Source organism: Podarcis liolepis (genome assembly GCF_965112155.1).
Source record: "Podarcis liolepis genome assembly, chromosome: 1".
Classification (NCBI taxonomy): Eukaryota; Metazoa; Chordata; class Lepidosauria; order Squamata; family Lacertidae; genus Podarcis; species Podarcis liolepis.
The window spans coordinates 114,830,185-114,854,350 of record NC_139554.1 but is presented as its reverse complement, the minus strand read 5'-3'; the positions used below and the strand labels follow the sequence as shown (position 1 = coordinate 114,854,350).

The following is a 24,166-nucleotide window of genomic DNA, read 5'->3' as shown; positions in this document are numbered from 1 at the left end:
GCCTGATGAATTATAGCCTCCTTCACTAAGTGTGAATTTGGAGTAGCAACCAGGTTGAAAGCATGGGCCATGCCAAGAGATTTCCTCCGCTCATGTCTCACCTGACTGCCAAAGTAGATGAGATGATGGAGGCCCATTGCCAGATTTATGGGTACCTCTTCGTTCTTTCTAGATTATCATCTGCACCTGGCTATAGTATGATCTATGGGAAGCTTTAAATTTCAGCTCAATCACCAACCATCAATGTCCTCAGGCAAGTCAGCATGTTACAGCTTCAGCCCTTGCAATATAAGAAAACGACTTACAAGATAATTATTAGGATTATTGAAACAAGGTACATAAAGTAATTGAGTATGTAGGGTAGGGAAAGCAGTAAAAAATGCTTATCAATGTCAGCAATGTTCTTATTATTCATGAGCATGATTCAGAAATCAAGCACATGTAAAGGTATGTTATTAAACCTATATAAATTGATTAAAACCTGAACCACAATGCTTTTTGCAATGATCATAAGACATTTTCATTTGGGTTCACTAACCTGTTCCAACCAAGGCCCAAACATTCACAAGGATCGTTTTGAAGATCAGGTATGTTTTAAATAAATTCAAATTATTATTATTACAGCTGTAAGTTTCGTGCTTCATCCAAATAGAAAAAAGTTGCACATTATTCTGTTAGCAGGTTTCCATTTCCTTTAATGTTTTTTGCAATTTATTTGTGCCAAGTGAGGATTCCCAGGTAAGATCCTCCCTCTATTGTGTGGGCAGGTAGTCCCTCCCCCACCTGGCCTGGTCTCCTTGGCAACACTTCCCCCAGGTGGGATTGGACAACTGACTGAAGTAGGCGGGGACCTCCAGGTATCCCACCTGAGGGAAGGCGAAGCCAAGCTTATGCAGATGGAGCCGCTCCAGATCCAGGGGCTGCGCGCGCCCACGCAAAGGGCGCCCCCCGTTTATTATGCGGGGAGCAGTCATTCCTTTAATGTTTTTTTGCAATTTATTTGTGTTATTTATGTATTTTATGTAAATGTACTAATGTTTTTCTTTATTTTACATATTTTATAATACCTGCTTTCAGCTGCCTTGAATGATGAAACATTTAGGTACTTTTGGATCAATAAGTCCTATGCACCATGCCTTTTTAGTGAAAATGCTAGGTCAACTAGTCACCCACGGTTTTGCTTCTACCATCTCACAACCCAGATTGAAGCCTAGATTTTGAGTAGGCATTAGAGATGGAGCAGTGAGCTGCTTTGCCCTTAAATACCTAAGCATATCTTATCTTCAAACGAGATACTATGGGTGGAAATGCAGGAATATATCCCCATCATTTCTTTCCAATAGCAGCAATGGGAGACCCATTCTGTTTTGAGACTATGGCAAAGGAGGGAGGTCTAGCTTTCATGGCTCCTCCCAGCAGAGATTTCCCTCAGTAAAAACTTATAGGCCATTTCACAAGAAACTGGAAAATACCACAAGTGTTTTGTATAATATTTTACATGAAGCATGAGTTTTCCAAAACCACCTTTTTTTTCATCCACACTATAATTTTTTTAGGTGTCACTTAATACACCTAACTGAACAAACAGTGGTATGATGCTGCTTTAAAGGTAAAGGTAAAAGACCCCTGAACAGTTAAGTCCAGTCAAAGGCAAATGGTGCAACGCAACACCATGATGGAAGCCAGAGCTCACGGAAACGCCATTTCCCTTCCCGCCACAGCGGTACCTATTTATCTTCTTGCACTGGCATGCTTTGAACTGCTAGGTTGGCAGGAGCTGGGACAGAGCAACAGGAGCTCACTCCGTCGTGGGGATTTGAACCGCTGATCTTCCGATCGGCAAGCCCAAGAGGCTCAGTGGTTTAGACCACAGCGCCACCCCCGTCCCTGCTTTAAAGGTATAGTGCAGATGGCTACTAGGTCAAGGCGTGTATGACAGGCCACAACCATCGCCCTACTGCTCCCTGTCTCCTATGCATCTGCTGCCTGAAGCAGACACCCCAGTCTGCCCAATGGTTTAGCCAGACCTGCAGAGTTTACTTTAGGCACAACATGTTGTTAGGTCGCAATGTAGCTTTATCTGGTAAACAGATTCTTCTGCTCTGTCTGGTTAGTCCTGGACACAAGGGCAGGGAAAAGACACTGGAGACATCTTTTGAGGTAGTCTTGCTCTAGTCTACTCAACATTTTGTTGGTATCCATCTGTCTCGAGAGACAATTGAAGAGTGTGCTGTCGGAGATAAAGTCAAACCTTTGGAGAGGCATGTTTTGTTGCAGGTGGGACAGATGAAGGTGTCCAGTTTTGCTGTTACTGATGCACCATGGTGTTTCCTGTCTCTCTGCACTCCTCCCTCCAGTCATTTTTCCTCTGGTCACTGCTGTTGATGCTCAACCTGACTGTCTGTCTCCAGCCACTGTGGTCGCCTGCAAAGGAATCCCCACATGGCAGGATTAATGTTGCCAGCCTTCATGTCACATTTGCAAGCATCTTTATAGTGCAGAATGGGTCTGCCAATGGGCCTGATGCCTGAAGCCAGCTCCCCATAAAGACTAGGACTAGCCGTCTGAGAAACAGTTTCTATCCAAATGCGATTTTGGTTTTAAACGCAGTGTAAGGTAGTCTCTTTGGGAGTATATTGTATTTAATTATGGGGTATCAGAGTTTTTAGAGGGCTAACCAGGCTGGGATAGTAGGCTTGTTGGTTTTTGAATGTCTGATGTAATTTTTCAATTTCGTTGTTCTGTATGGGACAATGACAATAAAGATTATTGTATCGTATCGTATACAGCACATCCTTGGGGAGCCTGCCATCTTCCATTCTGTGTGCATGACTGAGCCAGTGGAGACGTCACTGAGACAGGAGTGCAAACATACTGGGAATGTGGGTTTGGGAAGAGCACATCATTGTGTGAGACTGTCCTGCCATGTGATGCCCAAAGTCTTTCTAATACAGCACATATGGAAGTCATTAAGTCATTGACCCTGGTGAGTGTAAACTGCCCATGACTCACTTTCATAACGTAGAGTGCTCAACACACAAGTCTGGTAGACCTTCATCTTGGTATTTGTTGTTAGCATCACATTCTCCCATTCCCTTTTGGAGAGGCAAACCATTACCAATACGCTTGCCCAGCTCAGCACCAATGGAGAAGTTGCTGGTTATGGTGGAGCCCAGGTAGACAAAAACGTCTACCGCCAATGCTGATGTGTGGAGTGCTGACAGTGTCCTGACCTAGAATGTTTGTCTTTGTCAGGCTGATGGTGAGGCCAAACTCCATGGAGGCTTGGGCAAAACAGTTGATGTGTCTATAGAGCGTCCCCGGAGTGCACTGTCAAGGCTGTGTCATCTGCAAACAACATCTCCCAGATAAGAACCCACTGCATTTTTGTCTTGGCATGGAGACATGCCAGATTGAACAGGTCCCTGTTGTTCCTCAAATGAAAGTTCACCCCACCCTCAGTCGAGCTGAAGGCATATGAGAGCAACAGGGAGAAGAATAGGCCGAAGAGAGTTGGGGCCTACTTTTTGCTTTGTAATGTACTTGTTTTGAGTATGTAGTACTGTTCTCTATTAACAGATAAAAGGCAATAGATATATGCTTCTCATCTTCAGTGGGTGGAAAGACAGAATCTGGGCTTTGTGAGGGTGGATCTGAGGCATGGGAAACCACTTGCAGTACCAAGGAAAGTTTCTATGAAATGGCCTGGAGCTCAGATGAATTAAAAGCAGTTATTAGCATCCACACCCTGCACTCTATTGAGACTGATCAAACCAGAGCACCAAAGAAGAAAAATGTGAAAATAGCTTGTTCACAAAGCGACTGATGAGAAGATTAAAGTGGTTATTTGAGCACTTTGTGACAGGCACCCCTGCAGGAACTAACCTAATGAAAAGAGGCACCAGATATCAGACATACGACAGATAACAGAAACTCACTGTAATCTGTAATCTACAGTAATAAATGATCTGCAGCTACATCAAGATGGGTGAATGTGGTGGTTTTGGTTCAGTTCTCCACATCAATTTGTGATTTTTTTTTTTTAAGTCCAGCGGTTTTCTCTTAATATGCCCTTTTTTTTGTATGCATTATGAACCCCTAATGTATATACAGTATTTTTCATTGATTTATGCAGCTATATGTACGCACCACCACAGTGTGTTCTCTTTTGTACACATTGCCTGGCTGAAGAACTGCATTGCAAAATTCAGAGAATGCGAATTTTAAAAGGTGGTGTTTTGATTCACCTGTTGAATTAGGTAAGTTTGCCTTTAAATTTGAACTGAATAGAAATTCTCCTCCATCCAAACATCTACATCACCAAGCTAAATTCAGCATAATACAGACCATTGCTCAGCAACAAAAGTTACTGGGTGAATTTGTGTCAGTCAGTAACTCTCAGCTCGGCCTACACGCAGCGTTGTTGTGTGGACAGGCCAAGCTCTTAAGGTAAAATAAATGCCATACACAGTGCTATTTTTTTCTAGAAAATGATGTGCCAGAGCTGACCATAAACTTCTCCCTTGTTCTCTTAGAATGGCAATGACGCCCACCTGAGAGGTGCCGGAACTGAGCTCCGCTGAAAAAAAATAGCCTTGGTCATAAATTACTGTATTTCATCAAATAGCGGGCATGTCATTCAGTGTTCCCAAAACTACCACTCCAGATTTCTGGGAGTGATGCACAAAGGGACTGAGCATTAAAAGTGAACTTGTGAGACGGCAATATACCATAAATATACCCGCAGTTTCATCTTCTCCAGCTGCTCCTTCGGTTTCAGTTGAAGAGTTGGGGCATTTCCCACAATCAGAGGAGAGGGCCCTGTCCTGATGCAAATCTTCTTGAAGAAGAACAGGAAGAAGGCAGCAGCAGGTGGAAAGTAGCTCAATTTCCCTCTTACATTTTGGCCTAGACTGCCTTCTGGCTGGGTTGCCGTATGTGCCTTTAAATAAAGGAGAAGCCTATTGTGTGAAGTAACTCATCACTGCCCAGATGATTATATCCATACCTCACAGTTTTTGTAACATGGATGAAATAGCAGAATGGAAACCCCGCTTCGTACAAATGCCCATGTAGCTTTTGTCCTTGACAACAAGGATGACGCAAGAGTGGAGATCCCTCAGCTCCATAAGCTCAGAACCCCTTTGTTTTACTGGGCCATCCTCTTCTTTCAGCTACAAAGGCAGCAAAATTCCAGCTGTCCCCCCCCCCCAATCTGCAGCCTGTCCATTTATTTCCCCTAACAAAATCCCTTGTATTTCATATTTGACTGGCTCTCTTAAGGGGACTAGTGGATCCCTCGCCCTTGTGAAATGTCCACTTAATTAACTAAAATTGTTCTCATAGATCAGCACTTCCCTCCTTGAACCGATGCGTTTCCCTCGCTTTTCATGGCTGAATTGGCCTGGCCACAGCAAGATCAGTTGAAAGAACATAAATTATACTTGCAAGCTAAATGCTGCAATATTTTTTCAGTCTTGTGAGTCACTTGGGCAAGATGAAACGTCTTGGCATCGCTTTGTCCAAACCACGCAGAGTTAGTCATCGCAGAGTATGTCAAGTGAGCCACCTGGCAAACTGCAGGCCAGCACAGATTATGGACCTAAAAAATGGAACACAGGAAAAGAGGCTCCAAAATATTGTGTTTGTGTGTGTGTGTGTGTGTGTGTGTGTGTGTGTGTGATCCAAAATACTGTGAGCTACAAACATCACACCACACTGATACTTTTCAAAATGAAGGTGCAATGGCCTTTAAAAGCATCTATCCCCGCCCCCATGGCATCCCAATATTATTAATTTCACCATGGAATTTATTCCAGTTCATCAGTAGCTCTTTAAACCTTACCAGGTGATCCCACCAGATGACCTTCTCTGCCAGCTGGTCCAATAGGACAAGGATCCCAATTGCAGGAGCTGTTGGTGAAATAACTATGCAGTTCATCCTGGGATAAGTCAGGTGTGTATTTGGCTTGGGCAGAAGGAAGCTCAACCAAACCAGTTAAGGAAGGTTGAGTAGTAGTGGAGCGATTGCTCCCAAACACCTTGCATCCTGGCTGGCTGAAGGTGGTAGAGCTTCAGATATGGTGGTGGATACATTGTGCCATGTCTTCCTAGGCCCTGATTAAAGATTGCTCTGTTACTCACAGGGAAATGTGTACAGGACTGCAGCCTTATGGTGAAAACAAGGCAACTCAATTCAATTATCAGGTCACTGCTAGATGTTGTTGCAGCCCTGTATAGGGAAGCTTTTTAAGGTTTAAGGTTTTGTCATGTTTTTATATATGTTGGAAGCCACCCAGAGTGGCTGGGGCAACCCAGTCAGATGGGCGGGGTACAAAGTTGTTGTCGTTGTTGTTACCAAGTGCAAAGCTACAAGTCTTGACTAGGGATAGAAAGATCGGTCAATTTCAGCTCTCTCAGTTTTTCATTTTTCCAATCTTAAATTCAGTTCTCTGTGCATTTTGCAGCCATTTGTGTGTTGTTGTTGTTTTGGGGGGGAGAAATACTAATGAAACTTCACCAGTATTTTTGTGCAAATTTCTCCCAGTAAACACATTTTGATATGCAGTTTTGACTAAGGGACACATTTTTGCTAGCAATTTCCTTATATATGATCATTCCCCTTCCCTGTGTTGTTTTTATTCACAATTCCCCCTAATATATGGATTTCTGTAAACAGAGCATAGCAAACTGCCTAGCAAAATTCAGATACATGGAAATTTGGGGAGATTTCTGTGTTTTGGTTCATATGCTGTTTCAGAAAGTGCAAATTTGATAGATTCAGCTTCAACCTGAACTGAATTCCACCCCCTGCAGGCCCCTAGTCTTGACTCCCAGGTTCTTCTACTGACTTTGCATGACCTTGAGAAAGGTCACCCATGAGCTTCATTTTTAAGCATCTCTGAACTGTTGTGATGTCACAAATATGTCACAAAGATTAATGAATGTTTCCAAAGCAATCTTTGACATCGTTGAACTAAAATTCAAGATACTTCAGATTCCCCTTGACCTCTTTCCAATTTTCTGGAGGCTGCGCTTAGTTGAAAACTCAGAATCTGCCAAGTTGAGAGCACATTTATTTTTTACTGCAAACTTGCAAGTTCATCATCAGGTACAAAATGGACCCCTCAATTAAAGTCTGGCTAATGAAGTGCTGAGGATTCCAGGCCATGTAGAAATTCACTTGAGGATGACCCAAACAAGCAACTTTTACTAGTTTCTACCTTCAAGTGCCCTGGTCCATCATCAGTCAGATGATCCTAAATGCAGTGATCGATTTAAAATTAGCTCCCGTCCAATTGTTCCTGCCAACCAGGGCACTTACGCTCCCTTTTCCTTTTGAATTAAACAGCTATAAAACCTATAAAATAAAATTAAAAAATGAGTTTTATTTATTAAAAATCAGCTCTAAAAGCCTCCTTTGTTAATTTATATTGCAGCCTACTACACGTACAGCTGATCTCGCTACAACATGTCTGTTTTTAAAAGCTATTTGGGGGTTTTTAAATAAACATTTGCCAACATCATAAGCAATAAAGTGAAATGCAGGTGTAAAGTATTTCAGGCTAAGAGTAAGTCCCGTCAAACTATGTAGGGCATACTTCTGATAGGATTGTGTTTTATGTTTTGAAAGACCATACCTCAAATACGAGAGGTTGTCACATCAGTTTAAAGAAAACAGTTAAATAATTAAATTAAATAAGTGTCTGAACAAGAGCCCAGCCACCCATTTGAAATGAACAACTATATAACAGTTTTCATTTAAGTGAAGCAGTGCTACTATGCAAATATTAATGAAATGGTATTCAGTGATCTACAAAGGCACCAGAAATATTTTGTGGGGCAATCATTTAGGGTGAAATTTCTGCTCCATACAAACAAGTCTCGTATTTTTTCTCAAATCACCTCTCACTAGATCAAATAGGCCTTTAGCACCTTAAAATACAAACAAAAGTCACGTGGCAGAGGTTTTCATGGACTGGTCCAGAGCCCACTTTGTCAGACACATTCAGTGTTATCTTCAATAAGTATATATAAGCACACACACACAAACACACACACCGTTATGGTGCGCAAAGACTAAAATATGAAAGGCAGCAGTAGGTCTGAGTCATTTTCCTGGAGTTCCCAAATGTACACAGGGTAAGAACAGGATGACATGTTCGCAACAGCAGTCATTGTGACAAGACTGTCTTTCCAGCTGCACTAACTTAATTTAACACCTGCAGCGAGAAAGAAGACCAGAGTCCTGATTAAGTCTTAATTGAATAGAATCAAATTTGCCGAGAAATTCTAGTTCAGCAATTCCATGCTGCAGCCTCCTTTTGAAGCCTTTTTTTTGTCGAGTAACTTTGAAGCCGGCAGCAGAGTGTCCTGAGAGACTGGTTGCCCCAGTCACTCTGGGCAGCTCCCAACAAACCTCAGGTTAAGAACTTTGCTTCAGGATAAGAACAGAAATCTTGCTCCGGCGGTGCGGCAGAAGCAGGAGGCCACATTAGCTAAAGTGGTGCTTCAGGTTAAGAACAGTTTCAGGTTAAGAACGGACCTCCAAACAGTTGGTGGAAGAAGATTGGAAGAAATTTAAAGCTTATTTACAGAAACATTGTAAAATTAAGGAATGTTAGAAGGATGTTGGAATGAAATAATGTGGTTTTAGCAGAAATGCTATAAAGGATTAAGAAAAAATAGATTGCTAAATGGTGAAGGAGGGAAAGTAAATTTACATTATATTAAGATAAAATAGAGGACAAAAATTGGAAAAGATGGAAAGGACTTGCTGAAATAGCTAACTGAACTAGAATACAAAAAAGGGAGGTGTGAGGAGGTCAAGGAAATAAGCAAATGAAAGATAAGTTATGGGAAGATTCTTTGTATTTTGTTTTGTTTTGTTTCTTCTTTCTCTTTTTTCTTTTTTATTATTGCGATGTGATGTTTTGTATCTTTTTAATATGCTGGGTTTTTTTAATTTTTTCTTTTTGTAACCCTTTAAAATTAATAAATATTATTTATATTAAAAAAAGAACGGACCTCCAGAACGAATTAAGTACTTAACCCGAGGTACCACTCTACTTTCTTGGTTGCTGTATTTTTATACTGTACTTTATTATTTATTTTTAGTATTTTAACTGTAAACCACCCAGATAACTTTTTTTTGCTAATGTGTCAGCATAGTGCAAAGGAGATGGCCCCATCAGCAGAAGCAGTTTTGATTGCCTGGTGAAAGAATGTCCTCTTTCCTTCCCCTGGGGAAGGCAAGCTTGCCTGACCCACACACACCAAAAAATTTTGCAAGGGGGGGGGGGAGAGATGAGGGGGAAAGCCCTGTTCCACTAGTGGAAGTCCTTGCGTGGGTATTTGCTAGTGGGACCACTTTGTTGAATTGTAAGTAAATACATTGTTAAAGTTGATCTCTGGGAAGTAATAGGTTAAGTCAAATATATGTTCATTGCGCTGAACGTATATTTTAGACATTTCTAAAATATTACTTGCATTATATGAAAACTGGTTCCCTTAAGGCTTTGCAAGAATCGCTATCTTCATCATGATAAACTGTTCTTAGCCTGTGTCTATTCATAACAAGCAGGTGTTGCAGGGAAATGTCTCTTCGTGACAGTTTGATGTGGAACAGTATTGTTTCTTTGTGTAAGGCCTTTTAATGATAGACAAGAATAAATTGCCCCAGCACTGCTGATCTCCATCAAAACATTTATTTAAAGGTTGTAATGGAGCAATATATAAAAGTTATGACAATTTCAGTACTTTTTAAACTATGTAGTAATTATAAACTTATTTGCACGCTTGTTGCAACACGGTACTAGTCATATATCAGCACATACAGGTGTTAACCCGACAACGGCACTGTCATAGATTATAATCGCACTGTTGATGCCTATTTTGAAACTCAAGGGGACTTGAGAGAAGTGTGTAGAGGTGAGGGGAATTGTCTGTGACATAAAATTACCAAAATGAAAATGCTTTCAGGTCAGTTTTATTTTATATTAGTGACTTGCTCACTAAACGATAATCTGCATCACAACCCAGTCAGATGGGTAGCAAATAAATAAATAATAATAATAATAATAATTATCATCATCATCATCATCTTAGAATTTTCTAGGGCTCAATGAAAATGGCCCATAAGAGAGCTCCATGTTATCAACATCTTATACCCCTTTTAAATGTGTTTGTGAGGCGGGGGGGGGGGGATTGGTTTATGAAGGTTTTTTGTTCTTTTTTTTTTGTTCTTGTGTTTATTATGTTTTGATATTGTATTTTTGTTTTGTGAACTGCCCTGGGATCCATGGAATTGAAGGGCAATGTACAAATTTAATAAAATTAAATAAATAAATATTTGCTGGTCACAAAATTGCGCATACATGGGGAGGTGGTGCATTTTGCGCAATATTCTTTAAAGGGTGTTTACACCTCCAAAACTCACCTGGGTAATTTTTGGCTTAGTGCTGAATGAGATTGTAATCATGTAAACGGACCCAGCTGTGTAAAGTGCATATGCTGCTCCAACTTAGGGTGCATGGCCCATCAATACAAAAACAATCCAGCAAGTTTTGTATATAAACCAAATAATGTATTTTTGTCTGCATCGAGCCGAGATACTGAGGTCCAGCTCCGAGGGTCTTCTGGCAGTTCCCTCACTGCGAGAAGCGAGGTTACAGGAAACCAGGCAGAGGGCCTTCTAGGTAGTGGCACCTGCCTAGTGGAACGCCCTCCCACCAGATGTCAAAGAGAACAACAACTACCAGACTTTTAGAAGACATCTGAAGGCAGCCCTGTTTGGGGAAGTTTTTAATGTTTGATGTTTTATCGTGTTTTTAATATTTTGTTGGGAGCCACCCAGAGTGACTGGGGCAACCCAGTCGGTTGGGCGGCATATAAATAATTTTTTTTATTATTGTTGTTATTAGTAGTAGGAGTAGTGGTAGTAGTTAATGTGTACTGTGAATGGAAATAAAAGCATTGTGTACCATTGGTTGTGATAGTTATTTTATGAAGGTATTCCATTACAGCTGTCTTTCATTGCACAGAAACAGATCTGCATTAAAATTCATAGACTACCATGGTTTCTGCATTTACATGTTATTGGGACAGGGATTAGAGTGTACATTCTGGTTTTGGCTTTGTGATCATATAAAGCTGCTGAAATTAAAAGGCATGATCTATGAATAAAAATGAATGGGATCATGGCCCCAAACCATTTACTCCTCAGGGATCATATTAAAAGTTACTTCCTCCTAAAGACATAGGAGCTTGTGGGAAAATATTGGAGTGCAATCAAGACAGAACTGGCAAAGGCTTTGATAATATGAAGATATCACTCACTTACTGTTTTATTGCGCTAAGAAGGAATCAGTAACATCTTAACTGATGTAGCCTTGCAGAGTTGCAGCAGAGCTTCTGTATCCGTTGTTACAAATACGAGGTATTTGCAAAGCCTGCCACAATACTTAAGTGAATTTATGTGCTTAGGTTTCCTTAATGCTAAATTGAGAAAAGAGTTGGGGGCGGAACTTTTCAAGCATTGTCCTGGATTAACAGATGTTAGGTAAGGAAATGTGATGGTTCATAAAGAATATGCAATCAGAACAGAGGCCTGCAATAAAAGGGGTGAAAGAGGAGAGGGGTGAAATTTCCATTGAAGTCATTGTGCAAAGTGGTAATTAGCCATAGGTGAAAACAACAACAACAACAACCCTAATCAACAACCCCAACTACAGTGGTACTTCAGGTTAAGTACTTAATTCGTTCTGGAGGTCTGTTCTTAACCTGAAACTGTTCTTAACCTCAGGAACAGGCAAGAGGCTTGGAATGCAAATGAACTTTTATTTAGAGAGCCAGCAGACACAAGTACAGTGGTACCTCTGGTTACGTACTTAATTTGCTCTGGAGGTCTGTTCTTAACCTGAAACTGTTCTTAACCTGAAGCACCACTTTAGGTAATGGGGCCTCCCGCTGCTGCTGCGCGATTTCTGTTCTCATCCTGAGGTAAAGTTCTTAACCTGAGGTAATATTTCTGGGTTAGCGGAGTCTGTAACCTGAAGCATATGTAACCCAAGGACAGAAATAATTTCAAAACACCAAATTCAGATTCACAAAATCTGAACACTTTTAATGGGGAGGGGAATACAGATAATGCACGTACATCACACACTTTGGAATTACTAACACGTTCTTCAGAATTGCATTGTGTCATACTGCTACTTAAAAAAACAACACGTACCCTAAATTCATAGGATTTTGCATTGAAATGAACTGCAAAATTCTGTTATTCTAACTCAGCCCATTCGATTTCCCCAAATGTACGATTGCTTCCTTGAGTTGCGCTCCTTGCATTGTCTTGAAAAGGCACAATTTATTTTTTTTAAAAAATGGCTTTTCATTATGAAAGCCTCGTTCTTCTCGTTAGTTGTACCCATGTGAATATATGGCTCCAGGCCTTCATTTCAGACTCTGTAGCTTAGACAGACTGTGCTCACAGGAGTTTGATATCTGCAGGCAGTGACTTGCAAATGGGGGATTACACAGCTGCAGAGAACATTCAAGCCGCAATCTCAAAAACACTCCAGAAGCAATGGCTGTGCATGGGAGCATTAATGAGAGCTGTGCCAAAACCTGTCCTCCAATTTTTCAAAAGTTTTCTTCGCCCTACGAAAGAGGCTTTCATATTTTCCTTATTCTTAGGAGGCCTTAGAATTTCATTAGCATTTTAATAGGGGCAGGGTTATCTTATTGCTTCAAGGAGGCTGGGGGTGGCAGGCTTCTAACCCTCTTTCTGTTAACATTTGTGCAGAGCTCCACAACCTCCCCAGCTGCCCGACCTTCCTGATCTGAGGGGGGCGGGGAACCAATTGCAGGAGTTGCCAACACTGGGTTATAACTGAAGTGAGACTGGGAAGGCTGGCTACTGGGCATCTGAGATTGGTACACTGACAGATTTTACCTTGAGAAACTCCATAAAACTTTCTGTCCTTATTTTTTTAACGGTAAAAAGACTTCACTTTTAAAAACATCAACAACCAGCTCTCAGGTGCATTGACATATATACTCTCTGAATTCTCATTGGAAAATCCCAGTAAAGGGTGTAATGAGATTTTCAGCAAATATCAGCACCCTGGGAGGCTGCAGGAGGTGCTTTGCAGAATGAAAGAAGTAGGGATTTTGGGGGGAGCTCCTGACTGGCTTCCTTTTTTCCTACTTTGTATCGCTGCCTGTTTTATGCTAGAGCGGCATTTTAAAAATTGAATTACCTGGCTTTTACTCAGGCAGGAGAGTGAATTTTAATATCTGATAGAGTCAATATCTGAGGGTTTACTGGGTATGGGGCACTCTTTGGTCACACAACATAGGTTTGGCTTGGGGGATTTTGGGAGTGTCCTTTTGGCTTGGCACGAGGTTCTGGCAGTGCCATGGTTTGCTTGTGAAGTTTGCATAGCCTTCCAGTCCTTGCTGTGGGGCTACAGGACGAGCCCGCAGACTTGCTCAGGAGGGGGGAGGGAGACGATCTCTCCTGCCTTAGGGAACTTACCTGCCCAGACTATATTTTGTTTTGGTTATTCGAGTTGATTAAATTTTGAAGATCTTTCAAGCTGTTATGTTTTAAATAGATATAGCCCTCTTTTGTTTCACCAAGCGATGGTTTCTGGAGTCTTCTTTGAAGCTCTGCTGGCAATAGATATATGTGTTACACAATGCTTGCCCCAGGTGCTCAGATGATATCGGATCCATTCTCTCAGTAATCATTACCACAGCCCTGTAAACTGAAACAGGATCGTGACTCCCATAGCAAAGGGTTCATCTGTATGGGAGAGTGGAGAATTTGGAAGGAGTGATGTGGAATGAATCTGCCTGAGACTGTGATCTTGGAAGGTGTGTCTCTATTTACACTGTGTAAGGTAAGCATCACCTCGCTTACCTTAAAAACCATCAGGGTTTTTCAATCATGCTTGGCAATTACTTGAACCACTTCACAAGGTTTTGCATGTACGTGCCAGATATGATCGCAAAACCCAGATGGGAGATCCCCTCCCATCCGCTTGCCACATCCCCAATATGTTTTCATGAACGGAGACTTTCCCTCAACCATCTAAGGGAGGAAACTGATGTACCTGCAGAGATCAATGTGTCTGATCTATTTTTGAACCCCCCCATCCCCACCCCCACAAGTGCCCAACATATTTATCTCCTCCAACCTTTGTCTGATACCTTCTTTTAGATAAAGTATGACCATGGTTAGGGGGATGCGGATGGCACTGTGGATTAAACCACAGAGCCTTGGTAGGACTTGCCGATCAGAAGGTCAGCGGTTCGAATCCCCGTGACGGGGTGAGCTCCTGTTGCTCAGTCCCTGCTCCTGCCAACCTAGCAGTTCAAAAGCACGTCAAAGTGCAAGTAAAATAAATAGGTACCACTCCAGTGGGAAGGTAAACGGCGTTTCTGTGTGCTGCTCTGGTTCACCAGAAGCGGCTTAGTCATGCTGGCCACATGACCCGGAAGCTGTACGCTGGCTCCCTCAGCCAATAAAGCGAAATGAGCGCCGCAACCCCAGAGTCGGCCATGACTGGACCTAATGGTCAGGGGTCCCTTTACCTTTACATGACCATGGTTATCTAGGTTGGGGTAATTTCTAGAAAATACTGCTGAAACGCATGGTGTGTAACCTTCAAGTTACTTCAGAAATTGCATTAGGTCCAGACAGAGCTGCTGCAGGAAGCAGCTGGATGAAACACTAGCTCTTAAAGTTTCAGTGGCTACCAGCCTGTCTCTGAGCACAATTAAAAGCGCTGCTTTTAGCCTTTAAGCCCTACATAGCTGGCTGGGATCCAGTCTGCCTACAAACACTCAGATCTGCTCAAGTGTTAAGAGGATCTTCTCTAGAAGCCCCTCAGCCCTTTTAAGATGAGGAGTGTCATGAGATGATTTGGCCACTAGACTGGACATAGTTGTATCTTGGGGGAATCAGGAGCATCCCGACTGCTCTCTTCTTTTAGATAAACATCCTTGCTGAGCTTCTTGGCTGGGTGTCCTATAAGCCATGGATGGGCTGGACATAGTTTGTTGGTCCTCCTCTCCTGCCTGGTCCTGCCCAGACTCTTCACCACCTCCTCCTGTGCCCTACCACCCCTCTTTCTGCAGAACAAGCACAATTCAGACCAAATTAAACACGCCTTCCATTATAATGCCCAGTTGAGGTTACTTTATCATGAAAATTCTGCATCAGAATTAACGTGGGAACAACTGGAAAAATGTAGCCTCAATATGCATCCACCTGTGGAATGCCTTTTTTGGTCTTGTTTGCTGATATCCTGGAGTTGCCTGAGAATTAATGCTCTGGGTGACTTTGTCAGAATGCTGGTATCTTCCAAAAATACCAGAAATACTACACATTTTCTAAATTATTATTTCTTTTCATGGGAAGATTTACAGCCTGCCTGTTGCTAACCGTCTGGTATGAATGTACACAGAAAGAATGCCCCAAACTGTATCAACTTGTACGATACCGCAATACAGTATGTTCAAAGACTTAATCTTTTATCTGTTTAAAAACCACACACACACACAAGAGAGAAGAGCAGAGAGACTGTAAGCGGGTGCATGGATGGCAAAAGGTGTATTTGAAAATTCAATTCTTCTTCTTAATTGAGGTTAAATTAAAAATTAATTGAGGTTAAATTAAAAATTAAAAACCTAATTTCCAACCAACGAAGACATGGGAAAACCAAAGCACACAGGAACTAAGGGGGGGGGGGGAATCCCACTGGTTTCACTGGAGGGAGCCTGACCTGAGCACTGCGCAAGAGACTACAGTAAGCCCGCAACTTGCGCTCATTTAACTTGTGTGCGTTCAGCTTTACGCATGTGGCAAAAAATTAAAAAGGGTGGAAAGCATTCCAGGGGAAATGATACTGGCAATCCCACCTGCCAATGATTTTTTTCACTATATGCTATTTGGTCTTAGGTTTGATTCCCGGAACATAAGTTGTGGGCCTACTGTTCTGGATCACAGCTCAAGCCAGCAAATTAGATGATTAAGAGCTTAGTAAATCTCACGCTTGTTAAGACCAGGATCCACAGAAGCTGCAATCCACTCACCTGGGAGTAAGTTCCATTGCATGCAATAGAGCTTACTTTTGAGTAGACATGGTTAGGATTGCACCATTTGTCCAGTCTACTAATGGTCAGTTAAATGCTTCTGGAAGCATCGGTGGAAGAAGATTGGAAAAAATTTAAAGACTATTTACAGAAATATTGTAAAATTAATGAATGTTAGAATGATGTTGGATAGAAACTAAGTGGTTTTTAGCTGCAATACTATAAGGGAATATGAAAAATGGATTACTAATAGGTAAAGATTTAATGTTACAATATTTTAAGATTAAAGATTAGGATAAACAAAGAGGGGAAGGATTTGCTGAACCAACAAACTGAATTGGAATACAAAAAAGGGAGGCGTGAGGAGGTCTGGGAAACAAGCTAATGAAAAATAAGTAATGGAAAGATTGAGTTGTTTTTAATTACTTTTATTTTGTATTTTTCTTTTTCCTATTTTTATTTTGTAATATTTTGAAAATCTTAATAAATATCTTATTAAAAAAATAAAAAAATAAATGCTTCTGGAAGCACACAGACAGGCTAGGAAGATGGCAGACATATCTTAGGTTCCATTTAGGTATCTTAGCTAATAGATGTTAACAAGGCTGTAGTGCTGCTGTTCAAGATTCCACCCAATTCCTTCACCTGTCATTTTCTGCCCTCCCCTCTAAAGGCATTCAGTATTCCGTGACAACTGAGCATGCTCAGACCTCATTGCGTTATTTTTCATTGTAGGTTGGTTGTTTTTTTCATAAAGGTTTCGGGTACTTTTGCAAACCTCACGGTCTTCCAGAGTCTGCTGATACCTCCCTCTTGAGAGCGGATGGTGACCCTTTTGGCTACATATGCAACAGCACTCAAAGGATTAGAAAGAGACCTCTCTGCAACCAATCAGATAGAAAGTCATTCCTTCACTGATTCAGAACTTGAATCAGATTTAGGCAACGCCAGTCTCTGCCTTCATGTCCTTTTATGGATTAAGCAAATGGAATCCATTAAAAAAAAGAAGAAGAAGAAGAAGCAATCTGCAGGCTTTACATATAATTCCTGAAGCTTCTAAATTCCTAGAGCTACAAAGAAACAATGGTGTATAATAATTAGTCTTTCATTTGGTTTAGCTGAGATCCACAATTTTGTTGGCTCAGTTCAACAACCTGTTAAACCGGTGTTCTATTAAACTGTTTGAGAACTGAGATCAAAGGGTTTAAAATCACATTAAATCCAAGCACTCCAGCTCTCAATCAGTACAATGCAAATAGTAAATCTAGAAGCATATAGGTCCTAACTAATTATAGAAGATTGACAGTACACACTTACCTGGGAGTAAAGGTCGTTGAACTCAACAAAATTTACTTCTGTACACAGGCTTGCATTGTGAATAACTAATGGATTACATGTTTTAAAATATTCTTCCTTCTGCAATTCTAACCCTGGAGAAAAATGGCTTTGCAAACAACTAAAAATAAGTAGGAAAATAAGCTTTTATTATTATTATTGTTCCAAAAGAAAATGCGGTCTGAAGGTATGCCGTTGATGCTGTCTGTTCAGATGCCTTATTTAAACTGCTATGATCTGGAAAGATACGAAGCAATTAAGTTACTGCAAAAATATGTGAATGGGCTCTTCCAGATTCAAAAGGGAGGGAATGAAATTCTAAGCAGTCTTGTAAGAAGGAAAAGCACAATGTGCTGTAGATACTAGGCAAAAGTTGCTGTTTAGTGGAAACCTATTCTTGGGTTCCATGATCACTGCAGATCATGAAATTAAAAGACGTCTGCTTCTTGGGAGAAAAGCAATGACAAACCTAGACAGCATCTTAAAAAGCAGAGACATCACCTCGCCGACAAAGGTCCGTACAGTTAAAGCGATGGTTTTCCCAGTAGTTATATATGGAAGTGAGAGCTGATCGCCGAAGTGATAAAGAAGTGATAAAGAAGGATGATCTCCGAAGAATAGTTGCTTTTGAATTATGGTGCTGGAGGAGACTCTTGAGAGTCCCATGGACTGCAAGAAGATCAAACCTCTCCATTCTGAAGGAAATCAGCCCTGAGTGCTCACTGGAAGGACAGATCCTGAAGCTGAGGCTCCAGTACTTTGGCCACCTCATGAGAAGAGAAGACTCCCTGGAAAAGACCCTGATGTTGGGAAAGATTGAGGGCACAAGGAGAAGGGGGCGACAGAGGACGAGATGCTTGGACAGTGTTCTCGAAGCTAGCAGCATGAGTTTGACCAAACTGCGGGAGGCAGTGGAAGACAGGAGGGCCTGGCGTGCTCTGGTCCAGGGGGTCACGAAGAGTCGGACACGACTAAATGACTAAACAACAACAAAATTCCCCAGTGAAGGGTTGGAGATGTCACTCCCTACAGCACCATTTTCTTCCTCCTGTATTACATGTGCCTCTTTGTTAGGACCCTAACTAGATTTATATGGTCAATAGTATATTTAGATTTGTAACATGTTTGGTGCATTTCCCAGTGCTGTTGAACAAAACAACCACCTCTAATAACAGGATTCAGAGACACTTTTCACTCTGCTACATGTATCTTTCACCATTCCTGAAGATCAGTCTTTCAGCTTCCTGTATTATATCTTTACACATTTGAACTGAGAATGTATTAAGGTCTTTTGCCACTGACTCTGTTATTGTTTAAACTGGGGGATTGCAGAGAAATTTGCTTAGGGAATCCACAGCATTGGGTAACCCAAACATCCTGCATATTAAAGAGAAATTCCCAGCTACGTGGAGGCCAAACTCTTCCCTCCAATACAAAACAAAGACATCTTGCATTGATGAATTGCATTTACAAGTGTAAGACGTCCCTTCGGCAAAAATGCAACTGCCATATAGCTGATGTTAAACAATTTGTTTGAGGAACTTAAACAGTAACTCAAATCCATTAATTGTGCATGGAACAGCTGTCAGATCTAGAAAACTGGAAAAAATTATAATAGTTTAAACTAAGTAATGCATCAGTATGTCAGCTTTCAAGCAGATTTCTTATCCAAAATGAAGAGACACCACATTACTCCTGCTTTAATGGTTGGGTTTTTACTCAGTTTATAAAATAAATGCATTCATCTATCTTTGTCCTAAAGTTCTATATGTTTATGTAGAACTTTGTCAAAGTTCAGTGACTTTCCATGTCTGTAAGTCCCTAGGATGTTAGTGAGACTTCCTTTGATATAGTGTGTTTAGGACTGGAGTGTTAACTGTACTGTTCTACTGCTTCCAGCATAAATATTATTATAGGCAGTCAGTTACAGTTTGTAGTCTACTAAGTATGATATGAAAATAATGGCTTGAAATATCCATTATTTGGAATGCCCTTTTACATAGAACAATATATTCAGTTACAGTGTCATAGGAAATAAGATGTGTCTTTTAAAATGTTTCCTTTTGAAAATAATCAAGCAGTCTTAGAATGTGATCTGTACCCCAGTCCTAGGTACAGTCACTTAGAAGTAAAGCATATTGGCTATTTCCTTTCCAAAAAAACATTTTTGGAACAGGGCACTGGACATGAATTACTGGATACTGCCTTACTCTAAAGCAGACCTGTCACAATTCAAGTACATGAATTGTGGCTTGCCAGTATGGCTATTAAACTCGTATTAAAGTTTTTTTTAATCAAGCTTATTTCTTATTCCATTCAATAAATATGTCCACAGCAGCATTGTTTCAATAAGAAGGGAGCAGAAAATGAGGCTTGACAAAAGATGTAATAAAAAATACAGAAGGTGTACTATTTACCAGAGCTCTAAAGTTCCAATCCTATGTAAATCAACTCAGAAGTAAGTCTCACTTAGTTCCATCACACTAACTCTGTCCCAAGTAAGTTTCTATAGGAGTGGCAACTTACAATAATAATATAGAAAAAACCACTTATGTGCATTGAAGTTAGAATCCTATTCACATTTCCTTGGGACTGAACACCATTTAACTCAACAGGAGTAAATAGATGTCATATCCAGTTGCATATTGCTGAAAGTCACCATGCCTGTATTATTTGCTCTCCTCTTCCTTAACACTTGCTTATTTTTATGATGGGCCTCTTAAACAAATTTGCACTCATGAAACAATGGAACTGGGTGCACGTTTTAAAAATCTACCCAGGCTAAATTAATTGTACAGAAGTAGGCTTCTCTGAAAATAGTTCCCTGTTTGCCTCCGATTTCCTTAGGTGACTTCTGTTCCACACATGCTTGTCGAAACACAGCCTGGATCATTGCCTTGGGCTCAGCAAATGTTCTCAGGCCACATTTCGTCTTCTAAAAGAAACGCTTAATGCATTTGCTTTCATGATGGCACACATTGATGGCTTGAAAACCCCACAACTGAGTGCATTTGGAATGCCTGTTTAGCATGGTAAAGAACTATCTGCGTGCTATCGATGGGGCTTACGCCTAGAGAAAAGCACGTATATATAGGATTGCAGCCTAAAGGCTTTCCATGGGTCGGTGTGGGTTTCGTGTTGCCTGGCCTTGAACATCACCCTCCTTCCATGAAAGACAGATGGGAGTCCGCTGGCAATAGGAAGCTTCCTCTGTCCGTGCAGAAATGCGCATTCCTGCCTCTCCCCCATCCCCAGATATGTGGAACGTCCTCGTGGGGACGCGCGCGCTTCCTTTCTGGCGAGAATTAAAGGGCAGAAAAGAGAAGGCAAGGACCCAACGAGCGAAAGGGATATCCTGCAAGAGACGAGCTGTCCCCTTGGGCGCTGCCTCCCCTCGGGGTTCCTGTTTGCCTGCGCCAGCGGCCTGCTCTGCCGGGCCTGGACGTGCCGCAGCTCCGCTCCGAGGTGCGGCGCGGGCGAGGCACACAATCGGAGGATATGCGGGCAGGAAGCGCCGCGGATCCCCGGGAGGCGCGCTCCTATCGCCCCCGACGTGAAATGGGCACCTTTGGCCCAGCGCAGAAGAGGCGGGCGGGCAGGCAGGGCTCCGCGCGGATTTCCGACGGCTGCTTCCCTTTCGATCCGCTGCCAGGCCCGCAGGAGCCAAACCCCCCCCCAACTCCCCGGAGATTTGGGGCACGGGCCAGAGCCATGGGGCGCGGGGTTAGTTATTATTACATAGAAGGGCTGTCGTCGTTCCCCACCCAGGCCCACTTGGAAACTGCAGTTGCGCCAGCTCGGTCCGTAGAGCGTGAGACACTTAATCGTGGGTTCCAGTCCTGCCTTGCAGAGGGTTGGTCTAGATGACCCTTGAGCCCCCTTCCAACTTTACAATTCTAGGATTCCTGGCGCGCAGGGCACCCCCCCCCCCCGCTGCCCGTCCTTGACCCAGAGTCCCATTATAGAAGGATTCCAATTCCTGATCGTGCAAAAGCAGAGGTGCGCGCGCACACACATTTTATTGTGTGTGCGTATATATGTATATATAAATATGCATATATAAAATATGTAATATACAATACACATGTTTATGCAAATGCACACTGTGTGTAGTTGCAGGCATACCAGATCCCTATGGCTAAAGCTGCTATTTTATGCCCAGTTCTTGGTGAGGCAGCAACCCCACTGGATTAGATAGGATTTGTTCTTTCTTCTTTTTAAAACGTTTCTTAACCGCCCTACATCGAAAAGATTCCAAGGCGGTCGACAAAACTGCGATCCCTTCAAACCAAGAAGCAATGTCAAACTGCAGCAAAACATTTGCTTCCCAGTAAGCATGCATCAAATGAATCGGGCTTTGGAGTTCCACCCCCTTCCCACGCACCCCCACCCACATTTGCGTGTTTACTCGGAAGTAAGGTCTGCCTTGAGGTGAGTGAGACTCCCTCCCAAACAAGCTCGCGCGTGGCTGCGTTCAGCGGAGTTTTATTCCTCCCTTCCCAAAATGGTACATAGGATCTCATACATATTAGTTTTTCTCATCTGCACCGCAGCTTTCATTGCCCCCGAGCCTATGCATGTATGGCAGGGAAGAAAACGGAGGGGGAGCCTTATTAGTCCCAAATTTTCTGTGGGCAACCGCGGGGTGGGGTGGGGAAATGTATCACAAACTCCCTCTATGCCACCTTATTGGCCTCTCACCACTGTGCCCCACAACCCTCTCTTGCTGGATCAAAAGCAAACCGAAAGCATTCCAAACTTACTTGGGCTGGAATATCCTCGCTAGTGGTGCACTGAGTTTTAAGGAACGCCAAAGGATGGGTGCTGCTGCTTGAAGACCCCCCACCCCACCCCACCCCCACATAAAAAAAATCAGAGAATCATTGTGGGTTGCCTCCTCTCTCACTCTCTCTGTCTCTGCACCAGGAGTTCAAGTTGCGTGAGAAGCGTGGAAGCGTGTGGGGACTTGCTTGCCGCGCGCTTTTTCTCAGGAGGAAGAGGCTGTGCATATATTGCATTGTTTTCTGCACTTCATCCCCCCCCCCCACGCTCCTTTCTGTTTGCAAGGAACCGGGGCGGGGGAGAGACGAGAGGCAATTTCTTTAAGGTGGGGGAGTGGCGGCATTCTTTTTGATGTATAGGATTATTTCGGTGCGAAGTTATGATTCCCCGGCCTCTGCAAGGAGCATGCAGATATTCTTAGTCGCACAGCGCACCCTCGTGGACAGCCGGCCCTTCCTTTGCCATTATTTCTTCGGGCAGCCAGCAATATATTATTTCTCAGCCAAGTATCGACAGCTTCAAGAACACAGATGACCTTAGAACCCTCCTCCTTAACCTGCATATTTAGTCAAATTCTCCTTCCCCAATAAAAAGAAAGAATCTCAATCAGCTAAATCCCCATGACTCATATTCGTTTGCAATGCGATTATTTCCCTAGCTTTCAAACCTCCAGACTGTTTCTTTCTATTTCTTTCTCTCTCTCTCTCTCTATTACATGCTAATTTAATTTTACTATGGACGATATTTTCAGCATTTGCTGAGGACAGTAAATTTCGTAGTTTATGTTATTTCACTTTTTATGACTTTTTAACACTTAATAAAATTTTATTAGAGCACTTTTGTGTTTACAAGGCCACAAAACTCTTGGCAGGTTGTCAGAAGTCCTTTTTATTATGATCCCACTGATATATGGTGAGTAATGAAATAATCATGTCCAGAAATGTATCAAAGGCCAGAGGGATTATCCAATTTAATAGCTGTACAGATGCGCCATGAAAGATATGGACACCCAGAGCATCAACAGGCTGAGACTTCTTGCACGCAGGAACGGTGATGGCGCAGGCCTGGTTAATTTCTGCGCCGGTTCCTGCTGAGTCTCTTGCTGTTCGTGCAGGTTGGAAGTTGAGTCACGTGACTCTGGGATCTTTCAGTATTTTATTTTATTTTTAAATCGTTTTACGTAATGTTTTCGGCACGTGGCTTTTTCAAAGCGCACTTTCTCTCTCTTTTTGCTTCAGCCTTTTCACCGTTCATCCTTTCCATCTGCTTTTGCAACATTTTGCAGTGGTCCTATGGGAGATTCAGCCAGGGAGGCTCAAGGGAAATTCAAGTTGTAGTTCTGTTCTGGTTCTTTGCAGCACCGGTTCTAAAAAAGACCAGGAACGATGCCATGTGCATTCCATTTACACAGTGATCTTGTTTCACCCAGGCCCTTCTGCCGTGTGCTTTCAGCTCTCTCCAGCCTGAGCTACTGCAGCTGTTCCTAAGGTCATTTCCTTTTATTTTAAATAATTGTCCGTTTAACACATGTCGCTCGACTCATTCTTGTGTCAAAAGGAGAAATGGCTCTATTTCCTGACACTGAAAGCAAGGTGGGCAGCTTTGTTTTAGCGTTAAATGTGCTCCGTTGAGGTCTGCTGCTTCCTAAAAACATGCCAGAAAAGGGAGGGAGGAGGGAAACTAAGTTTACCCCCACTTCTTCCTGCCACTATTTTCTCTCTGACGTGCTTTGTTCGACATTTTTAGTTGCACCTATGTGGAGGGTTTTGAAAATAATTTTATTCATTCACATGTTGCTAATATTGCATATCCTCCAACATTTTTCTGATCAAAATAGGAACATGCTACTTCACAGCAGCAACAACCACAACAGCAACAAATTTATTATTTATACCCCACTCATCTAACTGGGTTGCCTCAGCCTCTCTGGGCAGCTTCCAACATA

At 42.2% G+C, this 24,166-nt stretch overlaps 1 long non-coding RNA gene across 1 annotated transcript; it reads right to left on the bottom strand.

The window, feature by feature from the left end:
• Positions 1–1,661: 1,661 nt before the first annotated feature.
• On the bottom strand, positions 1,662–22,537 carry LOC310704287. The gene is made up of 3 exons (XR_014524706.1): positions 22,203–22,537; positions 5,846–5,913; positions 1,662–5,602 (listed from the first exon to the last, which is right to left on the bottom strand). It is a non-coding gene; the product is annotated as an uncharacterized lncRNA (long non-coding RNA).
• Between the last annotated feature and the right edge of the window lie 1,629 nt (positions 22,538–24,166).